The sequence below is a fragment of the Kogia breviceps genome, chromosome 4 (genome assembly GCF_026419965.1).
Source record: "Kogia breviceps isolate mKogBre1 chromosome 4, mKogBre1 haplotype 1, whole genome shotgun sequence".
NCBI lineage: Eukaryota > Metazoa > Chordata > Mammalia > Artiodactyla > Physeteridae > Kogia > Kogia breviceps.
In genome coordinates, this window is record NC_081313.1 from 89,725,494 (window position 1) to 89,744,497 (window position 19,004).

Sequence of the window (19,004 nt, forward strand, 5' to 3'; positions counted from 1 at the left end):
CTACGCTGCCATGTCTGCTGGATGGCAGTGTCATATTTTATAGGTTCTCACAACTTATTATGTCCAAGTTTCCTGCCATGAATCAACAAAGCCTGCCATCTTCACTATAACCTAATGAATTTACATCCACTGAAACAATCCCCTTTTCCTGACTGCTGTAGTGCTGGAAAAGGAATGTATATTTCTGGCAAGTTGTCTGTTCAAATGCAATTCCACCAAGAAAGAATAACCATCCTAGTTCTAGTATCGACTTTTTTTTTTTTTTTTGAGAGCACTTTTGCAAATCAGTGGTTGTTGGGGCATTGATTTTATTTGGTAGCAATCATTGACCTTGGTTGGCTTCCCAAGCTGAATTAAGGCTGATGAGTAGTTGACAGACTGGATATTGTAACAGATTCCCTGACCATGACATTTTACCTCAAGTAATGTTAGCATTTGGATAAAACAAGGTTTAAACATGCAAAGATAACAAATGCACGTTAGAAAATGGTAAAATTAAGATGCTTATTAAATGTAAAGCTCTTTCTATAGAATAAATTCCAATAATATCAATAAATATTAGAAATTATTGACTCTAAGTTCAGGCAATAAAATACATGCTGTATGGTTCTTTACTTCATTGTTATTGAGTATTCATTTAAATACTCACTAAATGTCTGCCATGGTGTATTAATTAAGATAGTCATTAGCAAGGATTAGAAAATCCTAAATAAGGCTGTGGTGGTGGAGATAAAGAGAAGAGGAAAGATCTGAAGGACATTTCTAATAGAATATCCCTAGGAAAGTAATTCTATGTAGAGGAGAAAGAAGGAGTTGGATAACTATGAGCTTTTGCTCTGGGGAGACACCATTAACTGAGTGCTGGGGATGCTTGATTCAAGGTATCTACATGACATGAAAACGAAAAATGAACTACTTAACACAGTGAGCCTTAGTAAATTAAGTTGTCTGCTTGAAGATGCCTCCTCTCCTCCACAGATAAGGAGGAGTGAGCCTTGCAGGCCAGGTTTGGGCATGAAATCCCAGTACCAGTTTCTGGCACTGATGAGTGTCTGAGTAGGTTTAAGAAGAGCATCTGGGTGAAAGCATATTGAAAATCCGGGAGGATGGTCTAAAGCTGTTTATGAATCCCATTCTAATAGACGCCATGGGAGAAAAAAATCACTGTTTTTTGAAGACCAACTTGATTAGGACTCTGAGTGTCCACTCCTGTTCAATTGGGGGCACATTCCCTCTCTGTCATTGGGGTTCCTTCTTTCTTTTGGGATGGAGCGAAAGCTTGAGGTGGAGTGCGGGCTTACAGGATGCCTGCAAAAAACAACCCCACAGAAGTCTCTAGTTTTAAGTCCACTGTGTTCATGGCTGGCATCGTCAATATCCAAAACCTCAGTGTCTCCTGACATCCAGTAGCTCTCTGTTTCCACATCACATGGGATGTGGGCAGCTTTGATGAAGCCAAGGCTGTCTGTGCCTAGGGTCCTACCCCTTGGGTGCCCATGGACCTGTCTCATTCTTAGGCCTTTGTGCACCAAGGCACCACTGCAGAGCAGGAACATGTAGTTCTCCATTTTCTCTGGGCACCTGCAGCTCTCTCTCTTCCCTGCAGCCCAGGGGAATCCCCTACTGCCCTCGCTACCTCTCCAAGTCTCTCCACTTCTTCCAGCAGCCCTCTCCTTCTCAGTGAGTTTCAGGTTAAGGAAACTCAAAGCAGAAAATCTGGTAGCCATCCTGTTTTGCACTCTGTTGTGTACCTGCCCTAAGGCAATGAATCAAAAAGCCGGCTACCTGCTTTGATGAGGGAAGAAAAGGGGGAAAGCACAGGGAGGAAATCTACTTAAATTAATACCTCAAAACATGATGTGGCTGCTTCAGTCATGAACCTGAAATTGCTAGGCAGAGAGGGAAATTCTAGGTTTTGAAGCCAATGTAGTGAAAAGCCTGGTAAGCCCACAGATTGCAGGCTTGGAGAAGTAAGTGGGAGATGAAGCCTGAAATAGTCCCTTCAGCTGGGGTGGAAGTGTCTAGCTATCACATCTCTTCACAGGATGTTCAGGGCTCCATGGAAATAGGGGGAGTGGAAGCAGCGTGAATTTTTCTTTCTATATTTCTTTTTGAAAAAGCTAACAGAGTAAAGGTTTACCCTCAAAAGAAAGTTGGGTTTACCCTACTTTCTGCAGATTGATTGATCTGCTCTTGCATTTCTGCTTCCTGGTATGCCCTGCCCCTCCCAGGCCCTGGAACGCAATGACCTCCTAACCCAGGGCAATGCAGAGTTGGAAGGCTGGGCTGAGCAGAAGCGGAATATTAGTTGATGCCCTGCTGGGTTGGACTCAGTTATTGATTAACTTACAGAGCAGAGAAGACACAGCTGATGGTGCTCTTTCAAAATAAATCAGTATTCCAGACACTGAAAGGGAAACTAGGTTTGAGGGAATTGCAAAGACAGGCTGAGAAAAGATCAAACCACAGAAGGTCAGGAACCACCAAGAGATTTCTGGCAGAAGGAAGTAGCCTTTTTATTGAAGAAGGTAGGCAGCTAGGGAAAGGCATCAAAGGAGATTATCTATTTACAACTCCCTATTCCAGAAAAGATCAAGAAGAGAGAGAGCTGGGAGTTGAGAGAAAGTGGTGGATCAGCAGGCACCGATGTGATGGAGAAATGGCATGAATGTTTGATGAGGGAAGGATGCAGCAGAACTGTGTGTGCCCCTCTGATGTGGCCGTCACTCTGAGTGGGCTGCGAGGTGGCAGAGGTCACGGGGGACTGCTCTCCCTTTCCCTGCCAGGAGGTGACAGGTGCTAGTAGCATCACTGTGGGCTGGGTGCAGGTGTCTGGGTGTGGCTGAAGTTGGCTGGCTGAGTGTGGAGCCAAATGCAAATGGCAGCACTGTCATGATTAAAACTACAGGAGAGAACACAGCTGATCCTGGGTGATCAATTTTCCTTACTAGGCCTTGGTTTTTCTCACCTGGGACACGACAATACTCTCACACATTTGTGAGTATTAAATGAGACCATGCATTCATTTGTTCATTTATTCATCCATCTATTTTGTTTTTCTGGGTGCTGAGGGTATCGGTGCAAAAGTAAACTCTCTGCCTCCATGGAGGACACAGACAGTGACCAACACAACAGAGAAATCTAAGACTGTCAGGTCCTGAGAAGTGGTAGAAGCAAAATGGAGTAGGGTGAGTAGGTGGTGTGATGGAAGGTGCAGTTTTAGATAGGGTGTTGGGGAAGGCTTCTTGAGGAGGGGGAATTTAAGTAGACCCCAATGAGCGATGGGGGCAAGCTAGGCTGCTCTCTAGGGGAAGAATATTCTAGGTAGTGAAAACAGCATGGAAAACCCTGAGACTGGAACATACCTGGTGTGCTTGGGGAATGACCGGAAACTGGTGATACAGGGAAGTCATGGGAAATGAAGTTAGAGAAGGAGCCAGATCATGTAGGGCTTTGTAAGCCGTCGGGGAGGACTTACGATAGTATTTTAAGTGTGATGGAAAACCCTAACATATGCAGGGAGTTTAATTAAAACACATATGGAGCACTTACTGGGAATAAGGCCTGTTCTAGGCACTTCACTAAACCAGTCCTCAAACAACCCTGTGATGGCCCAGGAAGTTCAATTGCTACCAACCTTTCTGAGTCAGGCCCCAACAAGGGTCCTCGCCGATAGAAAGAGACCGAGTTCGGCGGGGTTGCTTTATGGGGATCGCCTCAGCTGGGAGGGGGGCAGGGCGCTGCTGTGCTGTTCCCCTCGGTCCAGGTCAAAGTGCCGAGGGCAGCATCTCTGCACCCGGTCTGCCAAGCTGAAGTGTCGATTGCAAGGCCTCTGTACCGGGCACCCTGTTAGCAAGTGAAACTAGACGAAGCACAAAGGAAAAGAATAAAAAAAGGTCAGGTTGGGCTTCCCTGGTGGCGCAGTGGTTGAGAGTCCACCTGCCGATGCAGGGGACGCGGGTTCGTGCTCCGGTCCGGGAAGATCCCACGTGCCGCGGAGCGGCTGGGCCCGTGAGCCGTGGCCGCTGAGCCTGCGCGTCCGGAGCCTGTGCTCCGCAACGGGAGAGGCCACAACAGTGAGAGGCCCGCGTACCACCAAAAACCAAAACAAACAAAAAAAAGTCAGGTCTTATTTTATTACCCAGATTCTATTTTTATTTCCTGAGAATTGTTAATGGTGTCAAATGCCTCCTCTGTCTTTTGTCCTGCTCCTCATTCTTGAGGGGCGCTGAGGGGTGAAGTTCATCTTCTATAACTACTTCCTGCTGGGTCTGGGCATCGTACTAACCTGGGTGGAGGAGCAGAACTTCTCCTCAGCTGCCTTTAGATGTGTGTATGGTCACTAGGCTTCAGCCCTAACTATTCGTATCCTTGAGCAACCACCATTTGTCTAACCTTTTGGAGACAGAGGACGCCAGACAATTTAAGATACATGGCCCAAATATCAGCAAAAGAAAAATGGCCATGTGTCAATTTTTTCCTAAAAATGAAGGTATCTAGGTCTTTTGCCTATAGGCCCAAGTGTGCCCTGATGTTGATGCTTACTTCCTAGGTCAGGTGACTGGGATAGATCGTGACTATGGTTTCTATACAATCATGCTCTGGGTGCCCCGTATCTGTGGGTAGGAGGGTGGCAGGATTTAGCAGGTGACAGGTTTTTATGGTAGCCACTGGGTTGTCTAAAAGCATAGCCTGACCATGAATCGACCTTCTGGGGGACAGCCATTCCCTTCCCTTAGAACTTACTAAAGCCTGAACCTGGTGAAGTCCATATAGTGATTGGCTGACCAAATGTTAACTTTTCAGCCTTGTTTAGCTGGGTGGTAGTAGCTGCTCCTGCCTGGAGGCAGGGAGGCCATCCCTCAGCTGTTCCATCCAATTGTTTAGAGAAATAAGCAATCACCTGAGCAAGGGGTCCCAGTTTTCCAGCTAATGACCTGAGGGCAATCCCCCTTCTCTCTGTAAATGTAAAGGTCAAATGGTTTAGCTAAATCTGGGCCTGAAGGAATTGCTTTTTCAATTCTTGAAAGGCCCTTTCACATTCTGAATTTCATTCAAAAGGATCATCACCCTTTCCTTTCTTCTTTCCATGTAGAGGCCTTGCTGTTAGACCCTAGTTAGGGATCCATATGTGGCAAAAACCTGGCCTCCCCAGGAAACATCTAAGATGTCTTCTAGTTTTAGGAGGGGCCAGGCTCCTGGGGTAGGCTTCTCTAACCTTCTGTGAGAATGAAGCCTATGTAGGTCACCTTAGTTTGAGCCTTTTTCTTGGACACCTTATATCCTTCATCGGCTAGGTCGTTCAGAGTGGTTACAGCCTGGTGTTGTTGGAGCCAACAGAATGAGACCTAGTTTGGTTCAGAAGCAAAGGAAAGTTTCATTCTTTGATCAAAGTATGGAGAGGTGCGACCTTGCACTCTAGAGTACCTGCAGACCATGGGTGAGGCTGCTTTATAGGATTCAGCTGGGAGAGCTGAAGGTGGGGCTGGCGGGTGGGGTGGGGTTCCTGCCTATTAGGCGCAGGTGTGCTGTTCTCCAAACGCCAGATAGCAGTGCCGGGTGCAGCACCTCTGCACCCGGTCCGCTGCCACCATCTTACCCGTGGGCAGTGCTTGTGCACACAGCCTGCCGAGCTGAGGTGTGGGTCCAACCGTTTCACGCCAGGAGCTCTGGCCTGAAGCGATGCGTGCAAGGCCTCCGCACACAACACCCTGTGAGCAAGTGAAACTGGACCGAGTTCACAGGAAAGAAAGGTTAGACCTTACTTTATTACTCAGATTCTATTTTTATTTCCTGGGATTTGTTAATGGGCTTTGCTGGGGACACATCCGTTTGGAGATGACATGATTGAAGTGTCATAGTCAGTTATATCAAAGTGCTCATAGTTTTTCTTTTCTATAGATGAAAATGTTTTGAGTTCTGAAGAGCTGCAGGACCAATAGAACTTGGGCTTATCTTTCATAGTATTTTATGTTGCCACCAGTTGTAATGTGTTTTTTCTCATGGGAAGTATTCTAAAAGTCAAGAGGCATCAAAATAATGATTTCTTTTTTAAGCCTAAGTGGGTACTATTTACATATACATATTTTAAAATACATAAAATTAAATGAATATACCCATAGTTATTTGATTAATCATTAATTAAGGTTTTAATTCATTCAAATGTTAATTGAGTGCATCTGTGAAACAGGTACTGGGCTAACAATCTGGACCCAAAAGATAAGTAAGTCAAAGTCCTTCCCAATGAGTTTGTAATTCAGTGAGGAAGACAACTAAACATAATTACAACCCAGTTTGACAAATTCTGTGCTAGAAGGAAGCCCAAGATCTTGAAGCAGTATGAGAGAAGGGGAGCCTAATCCTGACTAGGGCATGTGTCATGGAAGGCTTTGTGAGTGTGCTGCCTGAGATGAAAGCTGAAGACAGAGAGATAGAAATGGCATTCCTGCTGAGGGAGTAGTATGTTCACAGGTGCAAGGATGTTAGAGGGCATGGAACATTCCAGGAGCTGCAGACAGAGCCAATCCTGCAGGGAGATCCTTAAATGGCTCCATGTGGGTAATTATGCAAGCACAGCTCTCAGATTTCTCTGCATGTTTATCTCATCCTCCCTCTAATATCTTTCTCCCCTCCGTTCAGGGTTATCTTACTCGCTCCATACTTATTCCAACCTGTAAACCTTTTTTTCATAATGTTCCCAATCCTTAATACCTTTCGTATTCTCTTATGATATTTGAACTTTTCCCCACTTTTCATTGCCTGTCTCAACTACTGCCTCTACCAAGAAGACCTCTCTAACTATTCCTGTTCACAGTGATCTCTCCTAGCTCCGAATTGATTTTGTCCTTCAAAACATACCTTAAGAATCTACTCCGTTATCTTTTATTTATTTCAAGTGTTAATGTTGCATTTTCAACTCATTTGTGAATTTGGTAATGGTAGGTAACCCTTCGTGATTTTAATTTGTCTAGCTCAGCGTAGTATATGATGAACACTCTTGGTCAGTATTATAATTTGATAAATATTAACTGGACACTTTTTTCAAGGCCACTGCTGTATGCTGATTGTATTTTGGAGTACCTAGCCGCTTGTACAACTAGGTAGTAAAATGGGCAGGTTTTATTTCTCCTACACAAACTTATCCTGTGACCTGGGGAAATTAAGAAGAATCAACTAGATCTGTATATATCATGTATACATCACTGAAACACAATATAGAGTGGAAATAGCAACTTCCAGAATAATACAGCATGATATTGTTTATGTAACTTTTAAATATATGTACATACTATATACATTTTAATGGGCATATGTATGTATGTTAAAGAATTTTTAAAAATGGACTGAAAGTATACATGCAATTCATGCTAATGGGTGTCTGCATTAGGAGAGGAAGGTCAAAGAAAATTTCAATGTAGTCTATTTTTATTTTACAAAATAAAAAATCCAAAGCATATAAGATCAAATATTTTCAATGGTCAGTGTTGTTTTTCTAACAGTTAATATGTTGTGGGATTGTTTGTTGTCTTATTCCTCATAATTTTCTCTATTTGAAATTTGTTCTCAAACACCTAAACACACAAACACAGAAATTGCATGTGTGTTCAGAGCTGGAACATTTAGGAGCAAAGGAGACAAGGAAGGTGGAGAGAGAGCTTGAACAGCTCAATTATTGTGAGTAGAAAACTTTGCTTGTAAAATATTCCAGCCCCTGCTATTTTGCTATTATAGCTCCTTGTAGATCAGGAGACAATTCTAGTAAAAATAAATCCTGTGGCCTTTGCATGGGCTTTGGTTTACTGTAGGCTTCATGAGATAATATGGACCCTGCGCTGGAGGGCTTCAGCTAACTCTCTCTAAATGAACTGTAGCTTCCTCTCTGCCTTTTCTGAACTCTATGATTTCAGGTGAGGTTAATGGGCATTAGTTATACCAGTAGGTGGAATATATGGGGCCTGAATTTTAATGCCTGAGCCCCTGCCATTCTAAAGTCGATACTGACCCAGGAGAGTTACAAATAGGTAGACAGCGTCAAGGGGCTGATCGTTAACATTCCCATAAAAACCGAGAGGGTGGAGTAGGTGGAGGCGGTCGGCAGTGATCTAGGGCCAGAAGGACCCGAGGACATGAGCAACCTATAAGGTCTGAATTGCTCTCACTTAAACTCACATCACTGGAAAAGCTTAAATGGACAAATTGAGCTGATTCAACAAGATTGTGTGACCTTACAGCCAAGTTCAGCCTGAGGAGATATAAAGAACAGTTTACTCCAAAAAAGGAGGGCCCAGTTGTTTTAATACTAACTCACAGAGAGGGAAGTTCCTTTGAAATCCAAGTCTGCCTAAGTTCCTAAGAATAGGTCTTGAGGTAGACATTTTAAAATCCTTTGAAATTATGCCTCTAAAACTATGTATGTGTGTATATGTCTATGTGCATAACATACAAGTACACATGCATGTACACACATAAACATAGACACAAACATATATGATATGTATACATATATCATGATAATATATAAATATACATTATATTTATATATATACCTGATAGATTATACGTATATAGATCCCAACAAATCAGTACCTATGATCAGTAAATGTATGGTGAATTGAGTGAGCATCACAAATAGAAAAAAGCTTAGTAAGAGTAATATTTTACTCTTAATTGTCTCTTTTTTTTTTTTTTTTTTTTTTTTTTTTTGCGGTACGCGGGCCTCTCACTGTTGTGGCCTCTCCCGTTGCGGAGCATAGGCTCCGGATGCGCAGGCTCAGCGGCCATGGCTCACGGGCCCAGCCGCTCCACGGCATGTGGGATCTTCCCGGACCGGGGCACGAACCCGTGTCCCCTGCATCGGCAGGTGGACTCTCAACCACTGCGCCACCAGGGAAGCCCAAGAAAGGTCCTTCTATCTGCTGTTGGGTGCGATCAGAAGTATCCTCACTGGTGATTGCTAACGCAGGCACTGGGAGTCAGCCAGACCCCGGGTTCAGTGCAGCTCTGCCACTTATCAGTTACCGTCTCTGAGCAAAGCTACTTAGTCTAAGCTCTTTGTTCTGAAAATGAGGACACTGGTACCTAGTAGGTCTGGTGGTGAGGGTTATATGAGAAGATCTTTGTCAAGTGCCTAGCGCAGTGCCTCACACACACTGACTGCTTGTTAAGCTGAGAACAGGAACCACACCCCTAGCCAGCAGGAGAGGAAGGCACATGCTACTGACTGTAGGACCCTCCCAGATATGAGAGATTTATCATCCCCTGTTTTTCCCCTTCAACCCACGAACTGCCCAGCTGTCCCAGTTGTCACTAAGCATCCCGAAACTTCAGTCTAGCTCAGGAAGGTTAACAAATCTCCATCAGGAATAAGACAGTTGGGCTACCCTGGTGGAGCAGTGGTTGAGAGTCTGCCCGCCGATTCAGGGGACATGGGTTCGTGCCCCGGTCCGGGAGGATCCCACATGCCGTGGAGCGGTTGGGTCCGTGAGCCATGGCCGCTGAGGCTGCGCGTCCGGAGCCTGTGCTCCGCAACAGGAGAGGTCTGCATACCGCAAAAAAAGAAGGAGCTTTCTCTCTAGTGCAAGCTGAGGGACAGTTTGGGCTGCAGTTAGAAATAGGTATCATACATATGCCTACCCCAGCAATTGTGAGGATCGTACAATACTCATTGACCACCAAAAGATGTTCCCAAACCACACACCAGAGGCCACAGAGAGAGCTTGAGGGTGTCAGCTCGGCACCGGGTAGAAGGCCCCATAATTTGGGGAAAGAGCATATGGGCCTTGGAGCTAGTTGAATTTATGATCAAATTCCACACCTGCCACTTAATAGTTTTGTAGCCTTGGGAAAGTTTCTTAACCTCACCGAGCCTGTTTCTGAAGCTCTAGAATGGTGACAGCAGTTGCCTGCCTTGCGGAGTTAGTGTTAGTTCTGGAGCAAAGCAGCACACAGCACATGGCAGGTCCTAAACAGCAGGTAGCAATTTTTATTAGCAACATGAATTATAAGAAATTGTTGGTCATTGAACCTAAACAGAAGAAGATGTACAGTGGTTTGGGTGGAGGGACAAAAGAGACCTAGTGTGAATACATGGCTCACAGGTTAGCAGCACAGAGATTCCCTGGGGAAATGGGCTCCCTTTTGCTGGTGAATGGGGTAGTAAGGTTCCAGGGGAGAGCACACAGTCTCCCCAACCCATATTTTGTAACATGGGTGATCCATAGGACCCTTTAATGGTGCTCGAACAGGCTTTGGCAAGGCAGCTGGAGGGAGCATGCTCTGGCTCTGGGGTGTAGTCAGTCTTTGGGCAGTTCTCCATTTTGGTCCACTCTCTTGTGTGTGCTGAAGGTACCCAGTCCCTTGTATGTTGGCATCTTTTAAGGACAGAGTTTTCTCTTTGAATGGTTTGGTTTCTCTCTGAATGAGAATTTTCATTCCCAAGGGGAGCTCATACATACATTTGGATAGATATAGGGAACAAAGAAATGATAAATTTTAACAGCCAACATTTACTTAGCACTTACTTTGTGCCAGTCACCATTTTATTTTATTTTATTTTATTTTTTGTGGGCCTCTCACTGTTGTGGCCTCTCCCGTTGCGGAGCACAGGCTCCGGACGTGCAGGCCTAGCAGCCATGGCTCACGGGCTTAGTTGCTCCGCGGCATGTGGGACCTTCCCAGACCGGGGCACGAACCCGTGTCTCCTGCATCAGCAGGCGGATTCTCAACCACTGCGCCACCAGGGAAGCCCGAGTCACCGTTTTAAATGCTTTACATGTATTAGTCTTTAAATAATTTAATTCTCACAGTAATACTATTAGGTTGATACTAGCATTATCTCAGATTACAGTTGAAGAAACAGGCACTGAGTATTTAAGTTATGTTGCCAAAGTCACAGTTCTTAAGTGGCAGAGCTGGCATTTAAACTCTGGTAGTCCAGCTCCAAAAGTCTTGCACAATTGGAGGCAATAATTGGTACTTACAGCCCCACAGGTTTCACATCATGGTGACAGAATTGTGTACAAAGCAAAATGGCAGCTAACAGAAAGAATCCCTGTAACTCAGCAGCTCAAGGGCTTTGCTACCCAGAGTTAAAGACATCCTTCTCAGGATCATGTCACTGGCATCTAATTTTAGAGCAGTTAGGTAGCAGCAGGGATTCTAACCCATATTTACTGAAATCAAATTAAATGTCAACTCATTTTGTTATCTTGGAAATATACCTTGCCTTAATGATATGATAAGTGGATACAATGTCATGGCAAGATCACACAGTATATCATCTTTGTTAGCTATACATAGGCCAGCTTTTGTGATGTTATTTCATAGGAACTCATGTTTTTGAGTGTCTGATTTATGCATTCTCTAATTTCTTTTATGATCTACATGTTGCTTATTTTCCTTTCACAAATTTGCCTTGCTTGTAAGAGAGTGTATTTTTGGTTCAAATAGATAGGTAGCCTAAGACGATCCATGCCCTGGGAGTTCTGAAATGTTTTAATGCTTTCCATTTAGATAGAAATAAGTAGCAACGTAGTAAGAACTTGGGAGAACACACAGATACTAAATTTCATTCTGCTTGTTCTCATTTATAGCATAGACCTAGGGGTCTGTAATGCTGAACTCCTTTCTCTGACACAGAGAATGATTGGGTTCTGGATTTCCATCCTTAATTGCAGAGACCATTGGCCTAATCATTTCTACCAAATGGATAAGGAGGCTATGATTCAGATGACACAATACCATACTGAGCTATATAGTTGTAATCAGCAACGCATCCAGGGAACTGCATGAATTTGAAGTACACCATCTGTTATTAGGCAAATCTGAATCCATGGAGCTTCATTCATTTGGATTCCACATCATGAACTTAAGATCACTGGACCTGACTTTGCCCACTAGGGAGAAGGCCTTGCTAAGTATATAGACAAGTCAAGGCCTAGGCAAAATGATGATGTTGGTGAACTTTTCGGTGTTGAACCTTCCCAATCAGCATCTCCTTTTCCTGCCATGATGATGCCACCTCTCTCTCTGGTGAATCATGCCTATGCCTCCATCTTCCTCCTCCTATCAAATTTGGGGCTTTTGAAATACTTTGATAAAAACACTTGCAGTAATAGGCAATTGACTGATAAGATTTCTTTCTTTCTTTCTTTCTTTCTTTTTTTTTTTTTTTTTTTTTTTTTTTTTACTACTTTCTGGAACATTTGCATTTTAATAGAACTGAAGTCTTTATCCAAAGGAATAAATGCATTCTAGAAGTAAGGAACTGGTCAAGCAAGTATAGTTTTGAAAATGAATATTTCTTTCTAGTACCCATGAACACATAAGTGACCACTTTTACTGCGTGCTTGAAGGATTGACCTTGCATATTAAATGTTCAGTTGTTGAGAAAAATAAACTGTGTGCCAAGTCTTCTTGTTAACTATTAAAGACAAACGAAGAGAGTAATTATAAATGATTCTTAAATACAGTGTATCAGTATGGTCTGATAATACATGTGCTTATAAAAACTAGTAAAATTTATTTTACATATAAACTTAATATTAAAATAAGCATTTCCATAATTTGAATTTTACACTACTCTAGAGAATAATAAGGAGGCTAAAAAGGGCTGTAGAGATCAATGTTTCCAAAGTGTCAAAGTGTGGTCTCTGTACCGGCAGCATCAGCATCACCTGGGAACTTGATAGAAATGCACATTCTTAGGCTCCACCTGAGAAATGCCACATCCAGAACCCTGGAGGTGAGCCCAGCAGTCTGTTTGAACAAGCTCTCTGGGTAATTCTGATGCACTCTAAAGTTTGAGAACCAAAGTTGTAGATGATTATGCTTGAACTCATCCTAATTCACAGATGAGTAAATTGAGGCCCAGAAAGATTAAGAGGCTGAGCAGAGCTGGTGATTTTTAGTACAGTGTTCTTTTTACCATCCTAAGGTAAGTCCCTCTGGCTAATCAGTTTGAATGAGTGAGATTCGCTGCAGCATCTTTGATTGGCAGGACAGTCAAATTGCCCCCGATTGTGTGACTTTACCCTTGTAAGGCCCAGGGGTGAGACTTGAACAACTTCAATCTCTTGGAGCCTCTCAGGGATCAGACTGTTCCATATTCACTCTCTTTAAAAAGATCAGTATTCATTTTCCTTTAGAGTTCCTGAGCTGCATACTAATAAGGTGAATGAATTTATTACCAAAAGCTAGATTAAGTTTTGCAGCTGTTCCGCCTGGGGATCTAGTAGAGAAATGGGCCAGCACAACCGAAAATCCTTTACTGATCAAGGCAGTCTGAAAATGCAATCTTACATGGTAAGTAGCATTCAGAAATACTGAAATGAAGTGAAAAATTAAAATGACTTTTGCCTAAACATGTGAGAATGGGGAAATCCTGGGGTACCAGCAAACATATATCAGAGCTGTGGAATGCAGATGCTGTTTTTTAGCTGGCTCACCTCAAGGGGATGCCACTTGTAGATGTAAGAATGAGAATTCAGGGCTTCCCTGCTTCCCTGGTGGTGCAGTGGTTGAGAATCCACCTGCCGATGCAGGGGACACGGGTTCGTGCCCCGTTTCGGGAAGATCCCACATGCCGCGGAGTGGCTGGGCCCATGAGCCATGGCCGCTGGGCCTGTGCGTCCGGAGCCTGTGTTCTGCAATGGGAGAGTCCATGACAGTGAGAGGCCCTCATACCACACACACAAAAAAAAACAAAATAAACAACAAAAAAAAGAATGAGAATTCACATTCAAAACTTCAAGGGGCTGTGTAAGTTTTCGGACAAATACTGATTTTTGTGACTCTAGCAACCTCATTTATCCATTTATCTGTAAATCACAACCTCTAAACTAGGCAGTATCTGGGAACTGGTATCTTCTGACCTGCTCTCCTCAGTATAGGAATGTCAGCATGTGCATTCATTCATTCTTTTCTTCATGAATGCAGCCATTTATTCTGCCAATATTTTAAAACTATCACTATATGCCAGGACTATTCTGGGATTGTTTTTCTCTCATTTCTTGCCTTTTATTCTTGATGGAGTGAGTAATTTTTATCTTCTGTTTTTCCCTGTACCCATTTGGAAGTTGCACGTTCTGTTTCTTTCTTTTAGTAGTTACCCTAGATATTTTACCAAATATACTTAAATTATTGAAGTCTAAAGTTAACCACAACCTTGACCCTCCTCCCAGTAGTACAAATTCTTTTCAAAGTTTAATTCAATTTATCTCCTCTTGTCTCTTGTTACTGTGTTGTATTTTTAAGTCTACCTAAAAACAATAAAAATTAACATTATTATTACTATCTTATACAGTCAATGTTGATTAATATTAGTTTACTTTATTCCATCCTGCACTTCAGATCCTACATCTAGAATTACTTTCCTTCAGATTTTCTTTTAGTAAGGGTATGCTAGTGATGGTCTCTCTTGGATAGATAGATGTCTTTATTTTTACTTCACTTTTTAATTGAAGTATAATTGACTTAGAAAATTTTATTAGTTTCAGGTATACAATGTAGTGATTCAATACCTTTATATATTATAAAATGATCACCATGATAAATCTAGTTACTTCATTCTTGAAAGATACTTCACAGGATACAGACTTTTATGTTGACAGGCATTTTTTTTTTTTAGCACTTTGAAGGCTTTATTCCATTATTATCAGGACTCCATTGATGTGCTGAGAAATCAGCTGTCTAACTTATGCCTTTGCATATGACCTGGCTTTCCCACCCTACCCCACCAGCTTAAAAAATTGTTTTTTTTCTTGTTGATTTTCAGCAATTTTAATATAATGTACTTTTTTTGAATTTATTTTAATTTATTCTATTTCTGATACAGTAGGTTTCTTGACTCTGGATTGCTGTCTGATTAGTCCCTGAAAAATTTCAGATATAAGCATACTCTATTTTATTGAGCTTTGTTTTATTGTACTTTGCAGATATTGCATTTTTTGCAAATTAAAGATTTGTGGCAACCCTACATTGAATAAGTCTATTGGAGCCATTTTCCCAACAACATTTGCTCACTTTGTGTCTCTGTGTTACATTTTGGTAATTCTTGAAATATTTCAAACTTTTTCATTATTATTATATTTGTTATGGTGATCTTTGATGTTACTACTATGACTTGCTGAAGACTTAGATGATGGTTAGCATTTTTTAACAATTGTTTTTTAATTAGGGTATGTACATTTTTTTAGACATACTGCTATTGTACTCTTAATAGACTATAGTATAGTATAAACATAACTTTCATAGGCACTGGGAAACCACAAAATTTGTGTGACTTGCTTTATTGTAATATTTGCTTTATTTTGTTTGTCTGTAACTGAACCTACAATGTCTCCAAGGTACACCTGTGTCATCTTTTCAAATATTGCCCTGACCCTTGCTGTCTCTTCTCTCATTTTAGTTCTTCAATATTTATACCTTGTCATTGTATTTTCCCCATCCCTTACCCCCTCTTCTGTATTTTCTGCCTCTTTTTTCCTCCTGATGCTGAATTCAGGATCATTTATCCTGTCTTATTTTCCTAACATAGGATAGGCATGCAGTGAATCTTTGTTGAATGAAATGAAATATTGAACTAAAAAAAAGTTCTTACTATATGAAAATAGTTTCATACAATTTGAAAACCCTGGTCTGATACAATCCTTTCAATATTCTGTTGCAAAAACTGAGGCCTAGCATCAAAAAATCTACAAACAATAAATGCTGGAGAGGGTGTGGAGAAAAGGGAACCCTCTTGCACTGTTGGTGGGAATGTAAATTTTTATAGCCACTACGGAAAACAGTATGGGGTTTCCTTAAAAAACTAAAAATAGACTACCATACGACCCAGCAATCCCACTACTGGGCATATACCCTGAGAAAACCATAATTCAAAAAGAGTCATGTACCACAGTGTTCATTGTAGATCTATTTACAGTAGCCAGGACATGGAAGCAACCTAAGTGTCCATCTACAGATGAATGGATAAAGAAGATGTGGCACATATATATAATGGAATATTACTCAGCCATAAAAAGAAACAAAATTGAGTTATTTGTAGTGAGATGGATGGACCTAGAGTCTGTCATATAGAGTGAAGTAAGTCAGAAAGAGAAAAACAAGTACTATATGCTAACACATAGATATGGAATCTAAAAAAAAAAAAAATGGTTTGAAGAACCTAGGGGCAGGACAGGAATAAAGATGCGGATGTAGACAATGGACTTGAGGATACGGGGAAGGGGAAGGGGAAGCTGGAACGAAGTGAGTGACTGGCAAGGAAATACATGCACTACCAAATGTAAGATAGATAGCTAGTGGGAAGCAGCCGCACAGCACAGGGAGGTCAGCTCAGTGATTTGTATCCACCTAGAGGGGTGGGATAGGGAGGGTGAGAGGGAGATGCAAGAGGGAGGGGATATGAGGATATATGTATACATATAGCTGATTCACTTTGTTATACAGCAGAAACTGACGCATTATTGTAAAATAATTATACTTCAATAAAGATGTTAAAAAAACCCACAATGAGGCCTGTAGGCTAAATGACTTAGCCAAGGTCATAGAGCTGGGTAATAGCATATCTGGCCCTAGAAATTAGATCTGACTCTAAATCCATTGTTTTTTCTACTTCATCACACAATTTCTTGTTCTAATCCAAAATATTACAATATAGATAATGGTAATATGGGTACAACATTTTAACTATTTTCACTTATGAGAAGTTACATTGCTATTTACAAAATAACCGATTTCCTCTATTAGTGACCAATGAGAAATAAGGAATTCGGAAGTGATGTAGGGAAGGACAGTGGATGGTTTAAGAACTAATCAAGGAGGGTTTTGGTAACTTTAAGTAAGATAGTGATGGTGGAAAGCCCTCAGGTAAATAAAGCATCGGCTCATTCACTAGTTTGGCAAAATCCACCCAGAAGCATAACAGGAAAAAGAGTAGATTACAATGAAGTCTTGTCTATACTAAAGTGATGGAGAGTGTTTAGAGAACGATAAGGACTTATGCTAATGCCTGAATAATTAGCCCGAAGATGTGAGCCTTTTATCACAATTCTAAGAACTGCTGAAAATAGACTCTTCTACATCAGTGAGAACAAAACTGAAATTAGTTAAACAAGATCTGTGAATGCAATCTGTGGGGAGACATAAGTTATGGGGGAAAGTGGAAATGCAGAGAAAATACAAGATAAATCCAAACACCTGCAACAAAGTATGTATGTGAGTGTATGTGAGGTGGTGATGGGAGGAGGGGTGAGGGAAAAATTAATCTTTATCGGTTATTTAGAAAAACTACAAAACAACAATATTTATATATGAATACATCAATGTAATAGCCTGAAAGACTTTTATGTACATTTGGAGTAAATTAATAAAATGTCCTACTGGTGTTTTGAGAGATACCATATTTTGTATCTTTTTGCTTTTGGCTATTTGAACACGTTTTTGGAAATTACATTTACTCATATTCTTGCTCAGTTCTCTCTAATTGTGTTAGTTCCCAATACAAAATTATGGGATGATAAAAAGAATAAAATATATTAACTCCAGGTACTCACTTTGTCACACTTCTCTCCATCGGCTTTGAAGCAATAATCATTTCCATGTACCTGTTCAGTTCCTCCCAATTGCCCTGTATAGTACATTGCTTCACAAACATAACACATACTTATGTGATGATAGATAAGGAGAGAAACAATTCTTTCATGTTCTTCTCCCATCCTTAATTTTTATCCTTTCTCCCTGTCACGATAAACTCACTAGTTCCAAGTCTCAGAGTAACATGACTCTAAGAGCAGCTTCCCAGAGAGGAGGGGCAACCCTGACTCGTAGAACAAAGAAGAATGACTAATGGCCTGGATCTGTGGGAAAGGGGGCAGCATCCAAGCCTAAACCACAAACTACAAATACCTTGGCCATGTGCTTCCTCTCTATAACCTTAAAGTGACAAAGCAAAAGATTTAAACCAATATATGCCCTCCTTCTCTTCACCCCAATAAAGAATGTCATCATGTCACAAAATGATAAGATCTGACACATTCTCTGAAGATCGTCTTTTTTCAAGCAGCCATCTGCATTAAAGCCATCTGTCAGCTTTTCTTGCTTATTAGTCACATCCCTGAGAAACCAATTGTAGTATCTACTAATCCTAAAAGGCCATGAAATAGTATTGATCAGAAATTGGAAAAGGATGGCATTTCGTTGCACATAGTCTGCATCCTTACAGTGCAAAATAAAGTACTGAAAATTTAATTTTTATCAGCGTAAAAAACTAAGCAAGAATACTCATCTCTCGATGTGTATTTTTTTTCTGCCTCCTTCTCCTTTGTTTTGGTTAGTTGGTTGGAATTTAATTTGTTTTGTGTCCTGAAACTGATTAGGGTAAATTTTTTTTGTCCTGAATTTTTCTTCTTTCTTTGCTTGTCATAACTGATGTGCGCAGGAGGTGATTATTCACCCAAACTATACAAGCCTAATCTTTTCCCAAATTTCAAGTTTAACCCAAGGGGAGCTTTAAAATTAGAAGCATAGAAAGAGCCCTTGTTCATTTGTCAGATATCCTAGCATCAAGACTCTAGATTTAAGATTTGGGTAGGTTATTCAACATGATTTACTTTGCTATATATAATTTAAAGATAATATCTTTTTTATTGAACTGTGGTTGCTTTGCAGTATTAGCTTCAGGTGTACAACATAGTGATTCAATATTTTTATAAATTATGCTCCATTTAAAATTATTACAAAATAATGGCTATAGTTCCCAGTGCTGTACAATATATCCTTGTTGCTTATTTATTTTATATATAGTTGTTTGTGTGTCTTAATCCCCTACCCCTATCTCACCCCTCCTCCCTTCCCTGTACCCACTGGTAACCACTAGTTTGTTCTCTATATCTGAGTCTTTTTCATTTTTGTTTTATACATTCATTTGTTTTATTTGTTAGATTCCACATATAAGTGATAACAGAGTATTTGTCTTTTCCTGTTCTGACTTATTTCACTAAGCA